Source organism: Pristiophorus japonicus, chromosome 23 (genome assembly GCF_044704955.1).
Source record: "Pristiophorus japonicus isolate sPriJap1 chromosome 23, sPriJap1.hap1, whole genome shotgun sequence".
Classification (NCBI taxonomy): domain Eukaryota; kingdom Metazoa; phylum Chordata; class Chondrichthyes; family Pristiophoridae; genus Pristiophorus; species Pristiophorus japonicus.
The window spans coordinates 23,299,987-23,314,553 of record NC_091999.1 but is presented as its reverse complement, the minus strand read 5'-3'; the positions used below and the strand labels follow the sequence as shown (position 1 = coordinate 23,314,553).

At 42.9% G+C, this 14,567-nt stretch overlaps 2 non-coding genes and 1 pseudogene across 2 annotated transcripts; 2 read left to right on the top strand and 1 right to left on the bottom strand.

Moving 5' to 3' along the window:
* LOC139235442 (Ig heavy chain C region-like) overlaps positions 1-14,031 on the bottom strand; it is a 139,246-nt pseudogene extending 125,215 nt beyond the window's left edge.
* On the top strand, positions 3,066-3,147 carry trnas-gga (transfer RNA serine (anticodon GGA)). Its single transcript has one exon. It is a non-coding gene; the product is annotated as a tRNA-Ser (tRNA).
* On the top strand, positions 6,725-6,807 carry trnaf-gaa (transfer RNA phenylalanine (anticodon GAA)). Its single transcript has one exon. It is a non-coding gene; the product is annotated as a tRNA-Phe (tRNA).
* Positions 14,032-14,567: the final 536 nt, after the last annotated feature.

Here is a 14,567-nt window from a genome sequence, read left to right as displayed (position 1 = left end):
CTCAATCTGTCTCTTTCTCACGGTGCCACGTCTGTTCCAATGGGATTCTCTCGGACTCTTTGTCTGACTGGCTCTCTCTTTCCCATCATTTCGGTCTGTCCATGTCTTTGCCTGTCTCTGTTAGTCCCTGCCTGTAAGCTGAGAAGTATTTCCATCATTTTCTGTTTCAGTCTCTATCGCTCTCTCTCCATCTGTCTCTTTCCTTGTAACTGTCTTTATCATTGTCTTTCCATCACTCTTTCCCTCTCTCTCTCTTAAGAGATCAAACATACACACATCTCTGTATATGTATATGTTTGAGTCTTTTTATCACTCAGTCTGCCTCTCCTTCTCAGTCTCACACTTTCTGTCTCTCGTTGTCTCTATCTCGCTGTCTGTCTCTCCCTGTTTGTCGGTTTGTCTCTGTCTCTCAATGTGTCTGTCGACTTCTCATGGTGCCCAGTTCTGTTCACAGTGGCTCGATTACTGCTCTGACAGAATTGGTACACGTCAGTTCCTCGTTCGTATAGTGGTGAGTATCCCTGCCTGTCATGCGGGAGACCGGGGTTCAATTCCCCGACGGGGAGGCAGGTGTTTCAAAATGTAGAATTTTACTTCTGTTTCTTGGAAGAGATTCATATTAAAAAGTTCCAGAGCAATATCGAACTGTAAAAATACAGATAGAGGAGATTGCCTCGTCCAGATTTTTAGCAAACGGAGAATTTTTCAGGCGTCTTTGGCCGTCTGCTGCAAAGAGATGGATGACTGAGTTTTTTCTGAGTAAAGTTTGAAAAGGCAGCGACACAGTAGTCGTGGCCGAGTGGTTAAGGCGATGGACTAGAAATCAATTGGGTTATCCCGCGCATGTTCGAATCCTGCCGACTACCATTCTCAGCATTTTTCATTCCATTTCACAATTTAACCGGTTCTCTGCCAAACTGATCCTGAGATCGATGGAATAACGTCCCACACCTTTCAACACTGACATTGTTTTCTCATTTTTATTAATCTGCAATATTCACGATACATCCGTTTCAAAAATCGCAAACATCAGTCAAAGTTGCGACAGTGATTCAGCCTGTCTATCCCTCGAGATGACGAAGGCATCTGTGCATGCCCGTTGGTGCGTGCACATTTTTGGTTATGTGTGTGCGTGTCTTTGTGTCTGTCTATCTCAATATATGTCTCTGTGAATGTGCACCTGTCTGTGCACTTTGGTGGTAAAAACAGAGAGACAGACTATTATCTGAATGGTGACAGATTAGGAAAAGGGGAGGTGCAAAGAGACCTGGGTGTCATGGTACATCAGTCATTGAAGGTTGGCATGCAGGTGCAGCAGGCGGTTAAGAAAGCAAATGGCATGTTGGCCTTCATAGCAAGGGGATTTGAGTACAGGGGCAGGGAGGTGTTGCTACAGTTGTACAGGGCATTGGTGAGGCCACACCTGGAGTATTGTGTAAAGTTTTGGTCTCCTAACCTGAGGAAGGACATTCTTGCTATTGAGGGAGTGCAGCGAAGGTTCACCAGACTGATTCCCGGGATGGCGGGACTGACCTATCAAGAAAGACTGGATCAACTGGGCTTGTATTCACTGGAGTTCAGAAGAATGAGAGGGGACCTCATAGAAACATATAAAATTCTGACGGGGTTAGACAGGTTAGATGCAGGAAGAATGTTCCCAATGTTGGGGAAGTCCAGAACCAGGGGTCACAGTCTAAGGATAAGGGGTAAGCCATTTAGGACCGAGATGCGGAGGAACTTCTTCACCCAGAGAGTGGTGAACCTGTGGAATTCTCTACCACAGAAAGTTGTTGAGGCCAATTCACTAAATATATTCAAAAAGGAGTTAGATGAGGTCCTTACTGCTAGGGGGATCAAGGGGTATGGCGAGAAAGCAGGAATGGGGTACTGAAGTTGAATGTTCAGCCATGAACTCATTGAATGGCGGTGCAGGCTAGAAGGGCCGAATGGCCTACTCCTGCACCTATTTTCTATATTTCTATGTTTCTATGTTTCTATAAATCATCATCATGAATTTGGTATGTCCTGGAACTCATAAAAAAGACTTGGTGCAAATTAAAAGGTTGTGAAATTTTGTATCGGCTTTGTTTCAGTGGCAGCATTCTCGACTGAATCGGGAGTTTGTGTGTTGAAGTCGCACTTCTGAGACTTGAGCATTATCATCTTGGCTAACACTCAAGTGCAGCACTTGGGGAATTTTGCAATGTTGAAGCTGTTGACTTTCGGATGAAATTGTCTCTCTCAGTCTGACTCACTCTGGCTGTCCCTGTTTCTCTGTTTGTCTCTGTCTCTCAATCTGTCTCTTTCTCACGGTGCCACGTCTGTTCCAATGGGATTCTCTCAGACTCTTTGTCTGACTGGCTCTCTCTTTCCCATCATTTCGGTCTGTCCATGTCTTTGCCTGTCTCTGTTAGTCCCTGCCTTTAAGCTGAGAAGTATTTCCATCATTTTCTGTTTTAGTCACTATCGCTCTCTCTCCATCTGTCTCCTTGTCACTTTCTTTATCATTATGTTTCTATCACTCTTTCCCTCTCTCTTAATAGATCACTCACACACGTCTCTGTATATGTATATGTTTGAGTCTTTTTCTCACTCAGTCTGCCTCTCCTTCTCAGTCTCACACTTTCTGTCTCTCGTTGTCTCTATCTCACTGTCTGTCTCTCCCTGTTTGTCGGTTTGTCTCTGTCTCTCAATGTGTCTGTCGACTTCTCATGGTGCCCAGTTCTGTTCACAGTGGCTCGATTACTGCTCTGACAGAATTGGTACATGTCAGTTCCTCGTTAGTATAGTGGTGAGTATCTCAGCCTGTCACGTGGGAGACCGGGGTTCAATTCCCCGAGGGGGAGGCAGTTATTTCAAATCGTATAATTTTACTTCTGTTTCTTGGAAGAGATTCATATTAAAAAGTTCCAGAGCAATATCGAACTGTAAAAATACAGGTGGAGGAGATTGCCCCGTCCAGATTTTTAGCAAACGGAGAATTTTTCAGGAGTCTTTGGCCGTCTGCAGCACAGAGATGGATGACTGAGTTTTTTCTGAGTAACGTGAAAAAACGCAGCAACACAGGACTCGTGGCCGAGTGGTTAAGGCGATGGACTGGAAGTCCATTGGGTTATCCCGCGCAGGTTCGAATCCTGCCGACTACCATTCTCAGTATTTTTCATTCCATTTCACAATTTAACCCGTTCTCTGCCAAACTGATCCTGAGATAGATGGAATAACGTCCCACAGCTTTCAACACTGACATTTTTTTCTCATTTTAATTAATCTGCAATATTCACGATAGATCCGTTTCAAAAATCGCAAGCATCAGTCAAAGTTGCGAGTGATTCAGCCTGTCTATCCCTCGAGATGACGAAGGCATCTGTGCATGCCCGTTGGTGCGTGCAAATTTTTGTTTATGTGTGTGTGTGTCTGTGTCTGTCTATCTCTATATATGTCTCTGTGTATGTGCAACTGTCTGTGGAAATCATCACCATGAATTTGGTATGTCCTGGAACTTATAAAACAGACTTGGGGGAAATAATAAGGTTGTGAACTTTTGTATTGGCTTTGTTTCAGTGGCAGCATTCTCGACTGAATCGGGAGTTTGTGTGTTCAAGTCGCACTTCTGAGCATTATCATCTTGGCAAACACTCAAGTGCAGCACTCCCTGTCCGTGTTTTTGCCTGTCTCATTTTGTCCCTGTCTCTAATCTGATGAGCGTTTCCATCATTTTCTGTTTTTGAAACATAGAAACATAGAAAAAAGCTGCAGGAGTAGGCCATTAGGCCCTTCGAGCCTGCACCGCCATTCAATATTATCATGGCTGATCATTCTTTCAGTTACCCTTTCCTGTTTTCCTCTCCATCCCACTTCATCCACTTAACCGTAAGGACCATATCTAACTCTCTCTTGAATATATCCAATAAACTGGCTTCAACAACTCTCTGTGGCAGGGAATTCCACCGGTCAACAACTCTCTGAGTGAAGAAGTTTCTACTCATCTCACTGCTAAATGGCCTACATCTTATCCTAAGACTATGTCCCCTGGTTCTGGCTTCCCCAACATCGAGAACATTCTTCCCGAATCTAACCTGTGCATTCCCGTCAGAATCTTATATGATTCTATGAGATCCCCTCTCATCATTCTAAACGCCAGTGATTAAAGGCCTAGTTGATCCAATCTCTCCTCATATGACAGTCCTGCCATCCCTGGAATCAGTCTGGTGAACCTTCGCTGCACTCCCTCAACAGCAGGAACGTCCTTCCTCAGACTAGGAGACCAAAACTGAACACAATATTCCAGGTGTGTCCTCACTAAGGCCTTGTACAACTGCAGTAAGATCTCCTGGCTCCTATATTCAAATCCTCTAGCTACGAAGGCCAACATACCATTTGCCTTCTTTTCCGGCTGCTGTACCTGCATGCCCACTTTCAGTGACTGATGAACCATAACACCAAGGTCTCACTGCACCTCCCCTATTTCTAGTTTTCCGCCATTTAGATAATATTCTGCCTTCGTGTTGTTGCCCCCAAAATGGATAACCTCACATTTATCCACATTATACAGCATCTGCCATGCATTTGCCCACTCACCTAATCTGTCCAATTCACCCTGCAGCCTCTTAGCATCCTCTTCACAGCTCGGACCGCCACCCAGTTTAGTGTCATCCGCAAACTTGGAGATATTACACTCTATTCCTTCAACCAAATCGTTCATGTATATTGTAAAGAGCTGGAGTCCCAGCACTGAGCCCTGCGGCACCCCACTAGTCACTTCCTGCCAGTTTGAAAAGGACCCGTTTATCCCGATTCTCTGCATCCTGTCTGCCAACCAGTTCTTTATCCATGTCAGTACATTAATCCCAATACCATGCGCTATGATTTTGTGCACCAATCTCTAGTGCGGGACCTTGTCAAAAGCCTATTGAAAGTCCAAATACACCACATCCACTGGTTCTCCCTTGTCCACTCTACTCATTACATCCTCAAAAAATTCCAGAAGATTCGTCAAGCGTGATTTCACTTTCATAAATCCATGCTGACTCGGTCCGATCCTGTCACTGCTTTCCAAATGGGTTGTATTTCATCCTTAATGATTGATTCCAATATTTTCCCCACGACTGATGCCAGGCTAACTGGTCTATAATTAGCTGCTTTCTCTCTCCCTCCTTTTTTAAAAAGTGCCATCACATTAGCTACCCTCCAGTCCATAGGAACTGATCCAGAGTCGATAGATTGTTGGAAAATGATCAACAATGCATCCACTATTTCTAGGGCCACTTCCTTAAGTTCTCTGGGATGCAGACTATCAGGAGCCGGGGATTTATCGGCTTTTAATCCCAACAATTTCTCCAACACAATTTCCCGCCAATAAGGATATCTTTCAGTTCCTCATTCTCACGAGATGCACAGTCCCCTCGTACATTCGGAAGGTTTTTTGTATCTTCCTTTGTAAAGACAGAACCGAATTATTGTCTCTATCTGTCTTTCTCTCTATCTGTCTCCCTCTTTGTTTCTTTCATTGTCCCTGGCTTTGTCTCTGTCATTGCATCATATTTGCCTCCTTCTCTTTATGGAGCACACAAACACATCTCTGTGTATGTATGTGTTTGAGTCGTTTTCTCATTCAGACTGACCCTCCCTCTCAATCTCAAACATTCTGTCTCTCTTTGCCTCTATCTCGCTGTCTGTCTCTCCCTGTTTCCCTCTTTGTCTGTCTCTCAACGTGTCTGTCTCTTTCTCACGATGTCCAGTTCTGTTCCAGTGGGATTCTCTCAGTCTCTCTGTCTGACTGTCTCTCTCATTCCCATCATCTCTGTCTGTCTATGTCTCGACCTGTCTGTCTCTATTTGCCTGTCTCTGTTAGTTCCTGTCTCTAACCTGCTGAGTATTTCCATCATTTTCTGTTTATATCTCTCTATATCTCTCTATCTGTCGCTCACTCTTCATCTGTCTCTCTCCTTGTTACTGTCTTTATCACTGTCTTTCTCTCACTGTTTCCCTCTCTCTCTTTATATCTGTATGTGTGTGTGTTTGTGTCTTTTTCTCACTCAGTCTGCCTCTCCTTCTCAGTCTCACACTTTCTGTCTCACGTTGTCTCTATCTCGCTGTCTGTCTCTCCCTGTTTGTCGGTTTGTCTCTGTCTCTCAATGTGTCTGTCTACTTCTCATGGTGTCCATTTCTGTTCTCAGCTCGATTCCTGCACTGACAGAATCCACACCCGTCAGCTCCTCATTCGTGTCTTAGTTAATATCTCTCTCTGTCACGCGCGAGGTAGGCGTTCAATTCCCCGACGACAATGAAGCTTTTTTAAAATGTTGAATATTACTTCTGTATGTCCTGAAACTTTATAAAAAGACTTGGGGAAAATAATACGGATGTGAACTTTGGTATCGGCTTTGGTTCAGTGGCAGCATTCTCGACTGAATAAGGAGGTTGTGTGTGTAAGTCCCACTCCTGAGACTTGAACATATAATCTTGGCTGACATTCAAATGCAGTACTTGGGGGATTTTGCATTGTTGAAGCTGTTGACTTTCGGATAAAATGTTAAATTGAAGCTCTGTCTGCACCCTCGGGTGGATGTGAAAGTTCCCAGAGCATTACTCGAAAAAGAACAGGAGAGTTGCCCCTGTGTCAATATTACTATAAATATTCGAAAATGCTCATTGAAAACCTGTGTCTGTGAGAGTGGAGCTGCAGCCCAGATTCTCACAAAGACAAAATCCGAATACTGACAAAACCAGGATGGCCGAGTTGTTAAGGCGTTGGACGGAAAATCCAAAGGGTTTATACCTGCATGGGTTCGAACCCCACTCCTGGTAAATCTTTAAATTCAAACCGATTTCCTGCCATCCTGCTCAGTTATACCAAAATCTATTCTGTTGAATCTGCATTTGTCGTTAACTTTGTAACATTCAAACAAATGGAATTGTGCAATATATCTGTGCCTCTCACTCTCTGTCTTTAGAGTGCTCTTTATGTGTTTGAGTCTGACTCTCTGTGTCTGAGGAATTAGAAGCTGAATTTCGGGAGCTGGGAGCTGAATTAAAAAATCGGACCTCAAAGGTAGCAATCTCAGGGAGAGCTACCACTTTTCAGAGTAGGAATCGCAGGATAGTTCAGATGACTGTGTTTTGCAGAAGGGAGGGATTCAATTTCTTGGGACATTGGAACCGTTCTGTGGGAGCTGGGACCTGTGCAAACCGGACGGTCTGCACCTCAGCAGAACCAATGTCCACGAGGGAGAGTTTGCTCATGTTGTTGGGGAGGGGTTAAACTGATATGGCAGCGGGATGGGAACCTTTGGGGGCAGAAAAGTAAGGGTGGAGGGCAGATAAACCCAAAGTAAAAAATCAAAAAGGGCCATATTGCAGCAAACTTCTAAGGGACAAGGTGTGTTAAGATAACAAGCCTGAAGGCACTGTGCCTCAATGCGAGGAGTATTCGGAATAAGGTGGACAAATTAACTGCACAGGCAGCAATTAATGAATATGATGCAATTGGCATCATGGAGAAATGGCTCCAGGTTGACGAAGGCCGGGAACGCAACATCCAGGGGTATTCAGCAGTCAGGAAGGATAGACACAAAGGAAAAGGAGGTGGGTGGCATTGCTGGTTGAAGAGGAAATTAATGCAATAGTCAGGAAGGACATTCGTGTGGATTCCACGTGGGTGGATCTGTGGAATATCAAAGGGAAAAAAACGCTAGTGGGCGTTGTGTACCACCAAACAATCGTAGTGAGTTTGCTGACAGCATCCAACAAGAAAGTAGGGATGTGTGCAATAAAGGGACATCAGTTATCATGGGCGACTTTAATCTACACATAGATTGGGCTAACCAAACTGGTAGTAATACGGTGGAGAAGGATTTTCTGGAGTGTATTAGGGATGGTTTTCTCGACCAATATGTCGAGGGACCATCTAGAGGGCTGGCCATCCTCGACTGCTTGATGTGTAATGAGAAAGGACTAATTAGCAATCTTGTTGTGCGAGGCCCCTTGGGGAAGAGTAACCACAATAAGGTAGAATTCTTTGTTAAGGTGGAGAGTGAAACAATTAATTCTGAGACTGGGGTCGTGAACTTAAGCAAAGGTAACTTCGATGGTATGAGACATGAATTGGCTAGCATAGACTGGGAAATGATACATAAAGGGTTGACGGCAGATAGGCAATGGAAAACATATAAAGATCACATGGATGAACTTCAACAATTGGACATCCCTGTCTGGAGTAAAAATAAAATGGGAAAGGTGGCTCAACCGTGGCTAACAAGGTAAATTAAGGATAGCGTTAAATCCAAGGAAGAGGCATATAAATTGGTCAGAAAAAGCATCAACCCGAGGACGGGGAGAAATTTAGAATTCAGCAGAGGAGGACAAAGGGTTTAATTAGGAGGGGGAAAATAGAGTATGAGAGGAAGCTTGCTGGGAACATAAACACTTCTATAAATATTTGAAGAGAAAAAGAGTAGTGAAGGCAAACGTAGGTCCCTTGCAGTCAGATTCAGGTGAATTTATAATAGGGAACAAAGAAATGGTAGACCAGTTGAACAAATACTTTGGTTCTGCCTTCACGAAGGAAGACGCGCATAATCTTTTGGAAATGGTACGTGACCGAGGGGCTAGTGAGAAGGAGGAACTGAAGAAAATCCTTATTTGTGCGAAATTGTGTTAGGGAAATTGATGGGACTAAAGGCCAATAAATCCCCGGGGCCTGATGGTCTGCATCCCAGAGTACTTAAGGAAGTGGCCCTAGAAATAGTGGATGCATTGGTGATTATTTTCCAACAGTCCATCGATTCTCCATCAGTTTGTATGGACTGGAGGGTAGCTAATCTAACAGCACATTTTGAAAAAGGAGGGAGAGAGAAAACGGGTAATTATAGACCAGTTAGCCTGACATCAGTGGTGGGGAAAATGTCGTAATTAATTTATAAAGATGAAATAGCAGCCCATTTGGAAAGCAGTGACAGGATTGGTCCAAGTCAGCATGGATTTATGAATGGAAAATCAAGCTTGACAAATCTTCTAGAATTGTGTGAGGATGTAACTAGTAGAGTCGACAAACGAGAACCAGTGGATATGGTGTAGTGGGACTTTCAAAATACTTTTGACAAGGTCCCACACAAGAGGTTGGTGTGCAAAATTAAAGCACATGGTATTGGGGGTAATGTATTGACGTGGATAGAGAACTCATTGGCAGACAGGAAGTGGAGAGTCGGGATAAACGGGTTATTTTCATAATGGCAGGCAGTGACTAGTTGGGTGCCGCAGGGCTCAGTGCTGGGACGCCAGCAATTTACAATATACATCAATGATTTAGATGAAGGAATTTTGAATAATATCTCCAAGTTTGCAGATGACAATATGCTGGATGGCGGTGTGAAATGTGAGGAGGATGCTAAGAGGCTGCAGGGTGATTTGGACAGGTTAGGTGAGTGGGCAATTGCATGGCAGATGTAGTGTAATGTGGATAGATGTGAGGTTATGCACTTTGGTGGCAGAAACACGAAGGCAGAATATTATTTGAATGGCGGCAGAAGAGGAAAAGGGGAAGTGCAACGAGATCCGGGTGTCATGGTACATCAGTCATTGAAGGTTGTCATGCAGGTGCAGGAGACAGAAAGAAGGCAAATAGCATGTTGGCCCCATATCTTGGGGATTTTAATAGAGCAGCTGTACTGGGCCTTGGTGAAACCTCACCTGGAATACTGTGTTCAGTTTTGTTCTAATCTGAGGAAGGACGTTCATGCTATTGAGGGAGTGCAGCAAAGGTTCACCAGACTGATTTCCGGGATGGGAGGACTGACATATGAGGAGAGATAGGATCGACTGGGTCTGTATTCACTGGTGTTTAGAAGAATGAGAGGGGACCTCAGAAACATTCTGACGGGACTGGGCAGGTTAGATGCACGAAGAATGTTCCCGATGTTGGGGAAGTCCAGAACCAGTGGTCATAGTCTGAGGACAAGGGATAAGCCATTTAGGACCGAGATGAGGAGAAACTTCTTCACTCAGAGAGTTGTTAACATGTGGAATTCTCTTCCGCAGAACGTTGTTGATGCCAGTTCATTAGATATATTCAAGAGGGAGTTGGATATGGCCGTTAAGTTAATGGGATCAAGGGGTGTGGTGCGAAAGCTGTCAAGGGGTACTGAGGTGAATGATCAGCCATGATCTTATTGAATGTTGGTGCAGGCTTGAAGGGGCGAATGGTCTATTCTTGCAAACTTTTTCGATGTTTCTATGTTTCTATGTTTCAGGGTGCATGCATCTAATGGCCCAGTGTGCTGTGCCATTTCTTTTAACTGGGTGCTATTTATTGAATCTGTAACTTGCCCGGTTTGTATCTGATCCACATTGTGTCTCACCTGACCAATCATCCACCTCCCATAGGCATGACATGTGTCTCTTTTCCTGTCCTCGGCATCGTCCTCTCAATTCCTGCTTATTTAGCTCGTTAATTGTTCGTGCATGGCCTTCCAATACGGATACACCCTGTAGCATTTTTTTGGATGTTTTGGATCCTAACTGTGAAGATTCTATCCCAATCCTGGTCTGTTTCCTGATTAGTAAATCCGTTGTTCCCCTCAAACTATCTACACTTGCCTGGATCACCTGTATATCTGGTGCACCTACTAGAGATGTCCCTGTACAGTTAATACGTCATTTGCTATAGATCTCCTCTTTCTTCCTTCTTTGTGTCTCAGCTGCTTGTGTTACTCCCTTGCTCCTGATGTGTCACTAGCTATTCTCAGGATTGGGTCTAGCAATCATGTTTACAATGCTTTCGTCTTGTGGCTAATTTTTTCTGGCTGTTCAATTTATGCTCACAGGTCACATTTCATGCTGGACATTGTCAAATAACAACATTACTTCTGTTCCAGGTTTAACTACCACGCAATTTCCCAAGGTTTATTCCCCTGGTTTACAATATTCAGGTAACATTATTTACACAATTTATTTAAAAATATTTTTACTGAGCTAGAAGCTTTTTCATCAAGTGTTTACACAAAGGAATATGGGGCGTACTTCCCCAGTAATTTTTTTTTAAACCAACATGCATTTTTTATCTTTTGCTTGACAAATCTGTCCTTTGTGCATTTCCGAGCTCCAGAACATATCTTCCGAATAAATACACAAGTGGGTTTCTAAATTAAAATGTAATTCAATTCTAGGTTCATACTTTCTTAAAACTTCCCTCATACAGGACAACACTGCACAGGGTTAAAAAAAACTTTCACTCTGTCTGAAAAAGTGGGTGGAGCCAAAACAACAGACAGCTCCACCACTTTCTGAAGCAGGCTTTCAGACACATGAAAAATTCATTAATTCCCACCTCAAATATTCCGCAGTCAAAAATCACTCAATCACTTTCATTCAAAGACAGACATTCACAAAGTTCTCTCTTCATTCAACAAAGCTTATTGTTTGGCCGGCTCTAATTTCGGATCAATACTTCACTTAAGGTAGTCAGTAACAGTTTTTATTATGGTCTTCGGAAAAATATCTACTAAGCTAGTCTTCTGGCCCCAATGAATCCTTTATTTTCCTCTGCTCCTAATCATAACCCTGTTAGTGTGGGGATACAAATTTGGGGCAAATTCCTCTGTCCATTCCCTTCTGTCATCTATATCTATTTTTATACTTACATCCTCTTGTCTTTTGTCACTTTTTCTGTCCATCTCACCTTCGGGTATCTTTCTATTCATCTTTCCGGCTGTTAAACTGCTCTTTTTCGCTTCATCATATCCTGCCTTAACCATCTTCTTAAGCTTTTCAGATTTATCTCTCAGAAACTCTTCTGGTGGTTTATACATCACCCCTCCAAATGCCTTAGAAGATTCCTTTGCCATTTCTTACACAGGGGCTTTTTCCCCAGTTCCTGTTTTAACATCTTTACTTAAGCGGAACCATTTACACCGAGGCTTTTACCCCGATATCCCGTATACGTACTTATTCTCCCGACACATGTATTTACTTATTTTGTCCTGACGCACCCCTCAACTGGATTTACTGGCTGCACAGACTCTGCTTCAGATTCGTTGGATCTGGTTACTTTGCGAGGAGAATTCCTCAAGGTAATTCTCTACTCATTCGTTGTTAGGTTGGTGGGCTTTTTGAGTCTAATCTGCCCGTCCACTAGATCCTGCTGACTGCGTCAAGTTGTTAGGGTTAACTTCAAATCACCACTCGGAGTCCGTTAGCCTTAAAGTAAATGCAATTTTTATTAATAAAAGATACAAGCCAACAGGGGAGCTATCCTTGAAGGAATGCTCAGAGAAACTGCCAGAGACATCTTATTTTATACAGTTTCAGATTATAGCATTACATAATTATGCAAGTTACAATTAATACGTGCTGATTAATAAATACATGATTATCTGGTAGGTTGCTTCCTCCAATCTGGCCTCTATATGTTTAATTGGTAATTCAGGATACATGTTGTTATGATTCTTTTTATTTAACTTGTATTTTGTTATAGAATTCAAATCCTATGTTATCTGTGTCTGTGCCCAGCTCCCAAGGCCTTTGGTCTATGAATTGGAACATCTGACACTGTGCGGAAGGCTTCCCACACATGCTTTTAACAGTCTGATAATCAGGTTGTGGAATCCATTTAAAAATCTGTTAACTCCATTTCAAAACATCCCAATTATTATTATTAATTGTAATTACGATTTGTGATCTGCCCTTTCAGTCGATTATGGGGTATCCTATCGAAGGCCTTTGGAAAATCTAGATAAATTACATTTACTACATTACGTTAGTTTACGCTATCTGTTACTTCTTCGAAAAATTCAAAGAATGTGGTCAATTCAAGACTTTCCCTTTTATAATCCATGCTGACTATTCATTTTTGGTTTCTAGTTGTTCTTCCACTTTCTCCTTTAGTAGGGATTCCATTATTTTTCCTACCAAGGATGTTAAGTTGACTGGGCTATAGTTCCTCAGACACGTTCCATCTCCCTTCTTAAAAATAGGTATTACATTAGGTATCTGCCAATCCTCCGGCACTGCACCTTATTCTAATGAAATATTAAATATGTTTATTAATGCCTCTGCTATCTCTTCCCAAGATGTAATTCGTCCGAAGCAAGCATTTTATCCTTTTTCGGTTTGATTAGTTTAAATAATATTTTCCTTTTGTTCTTATTAAATGCAGTTATTTCATTTCTAATATCATCCGATGTCATGTCCACCTTTTTGTCTCCCCGATAAATACTGATGCAAAGTAATTGTTTAATATTTCTACCTATCTCTGCCTGTGGACAACCTTCTGAGCCACGTACCTTGGTATGTATTGTGGCTGTCCTCCACTCAATCTGTATCCTTCTCGTTAAAGGTAACGAGTATATCTTACCTGTTGGACAGGAGCAGTGTCTCATTCTCAGCCTCTCCTCAGTTCTCGCTACATGGCACCCATCCAGCCACGGACTTTCCTGAACCTGCGCTTTTCTGTGGGGTGTGAATGTTTTCTGGATTAAACTATCCAGAAATCACTTCTCCTGTGTGTTTCAGAATGTGTCGAACTCGCACTCCAGCCCAATTACCCTGAGCCAGAGAGAATAAAGCAGAGACATTTCCTGCAGATGTGGAAATGCGGGACAGATTTGCTGTCCACAAACTCTCACACACTGCAGTCTTGACTCATTGCCTACCCTGCCATCTTTAGTTATTTTTTTAAAATGTATTTGCTTATTTACACACTGAATTAATTTAAATAGTTAGTTTTTATTCAAACGGTTATTTATAATTCTATTAATTAATTAGGTTATATAGTTAAATTATTATTTTAATTAAGTGTTGTTATTGCTCCCAGGTCTTAGTTTAGACCAAGCTTCGAGAAAAAGGCAATACTCACCAAACATTCATCTACCTGCTGTATTTTGGAGACCAAAGCAGCACCTCCTTCCACCACTGTTCCCATTCCAATTCTCTCCAAATTCCGTTTAATATCACTGTGCTGAACACATTGTGCATCAGCAGTTAGTGTTTATTCTTACCTTTGGAGCCACACACAACTTGTCTCAGCTCCATGCCCATTGCTCGCAGGAATTAGCACATATTGAGGACTAACACTTACAGCTGACTGATATTTAACTACCACTAACAGGCAGTTTCTGCTAACTACATTTGTTAAAGTTCTAAGTTCAATTCAAAACCTTAAACTAAATTTCCCTTCTTACAGCTAATACTCAGCCAGACTCACCCACGACTTACCATTGAATCCCACTCTCTCCCCATTCCCAAGTTTAACACTCTCTTTGTGCCCTCCGTTTAAGATCAGGATGTGGTGATACAGTAAACTCTGGCATGGTGTGCTGGGCCGAAAGGGGACGGGGTGGGGAAGGTCGCTCTGTAAATTTGCCGTCTACAGGCAGTCGGGCTGCTGACTCCACGAGCCCCCAGGGAAACCACAAGAAACAGGCTCAGACCAACGTGCAGCGGTGGCCACCAAATGACCTCTTTCTATGTTGCAGACGTTATGTAACTCTATGTAAGGTGATGGGTGAAGGAGAAGGGATGTCTAAAATCCGATTGTGGGTCAACAACAGACCAGGGCTTGGTCAGAAGGGCAG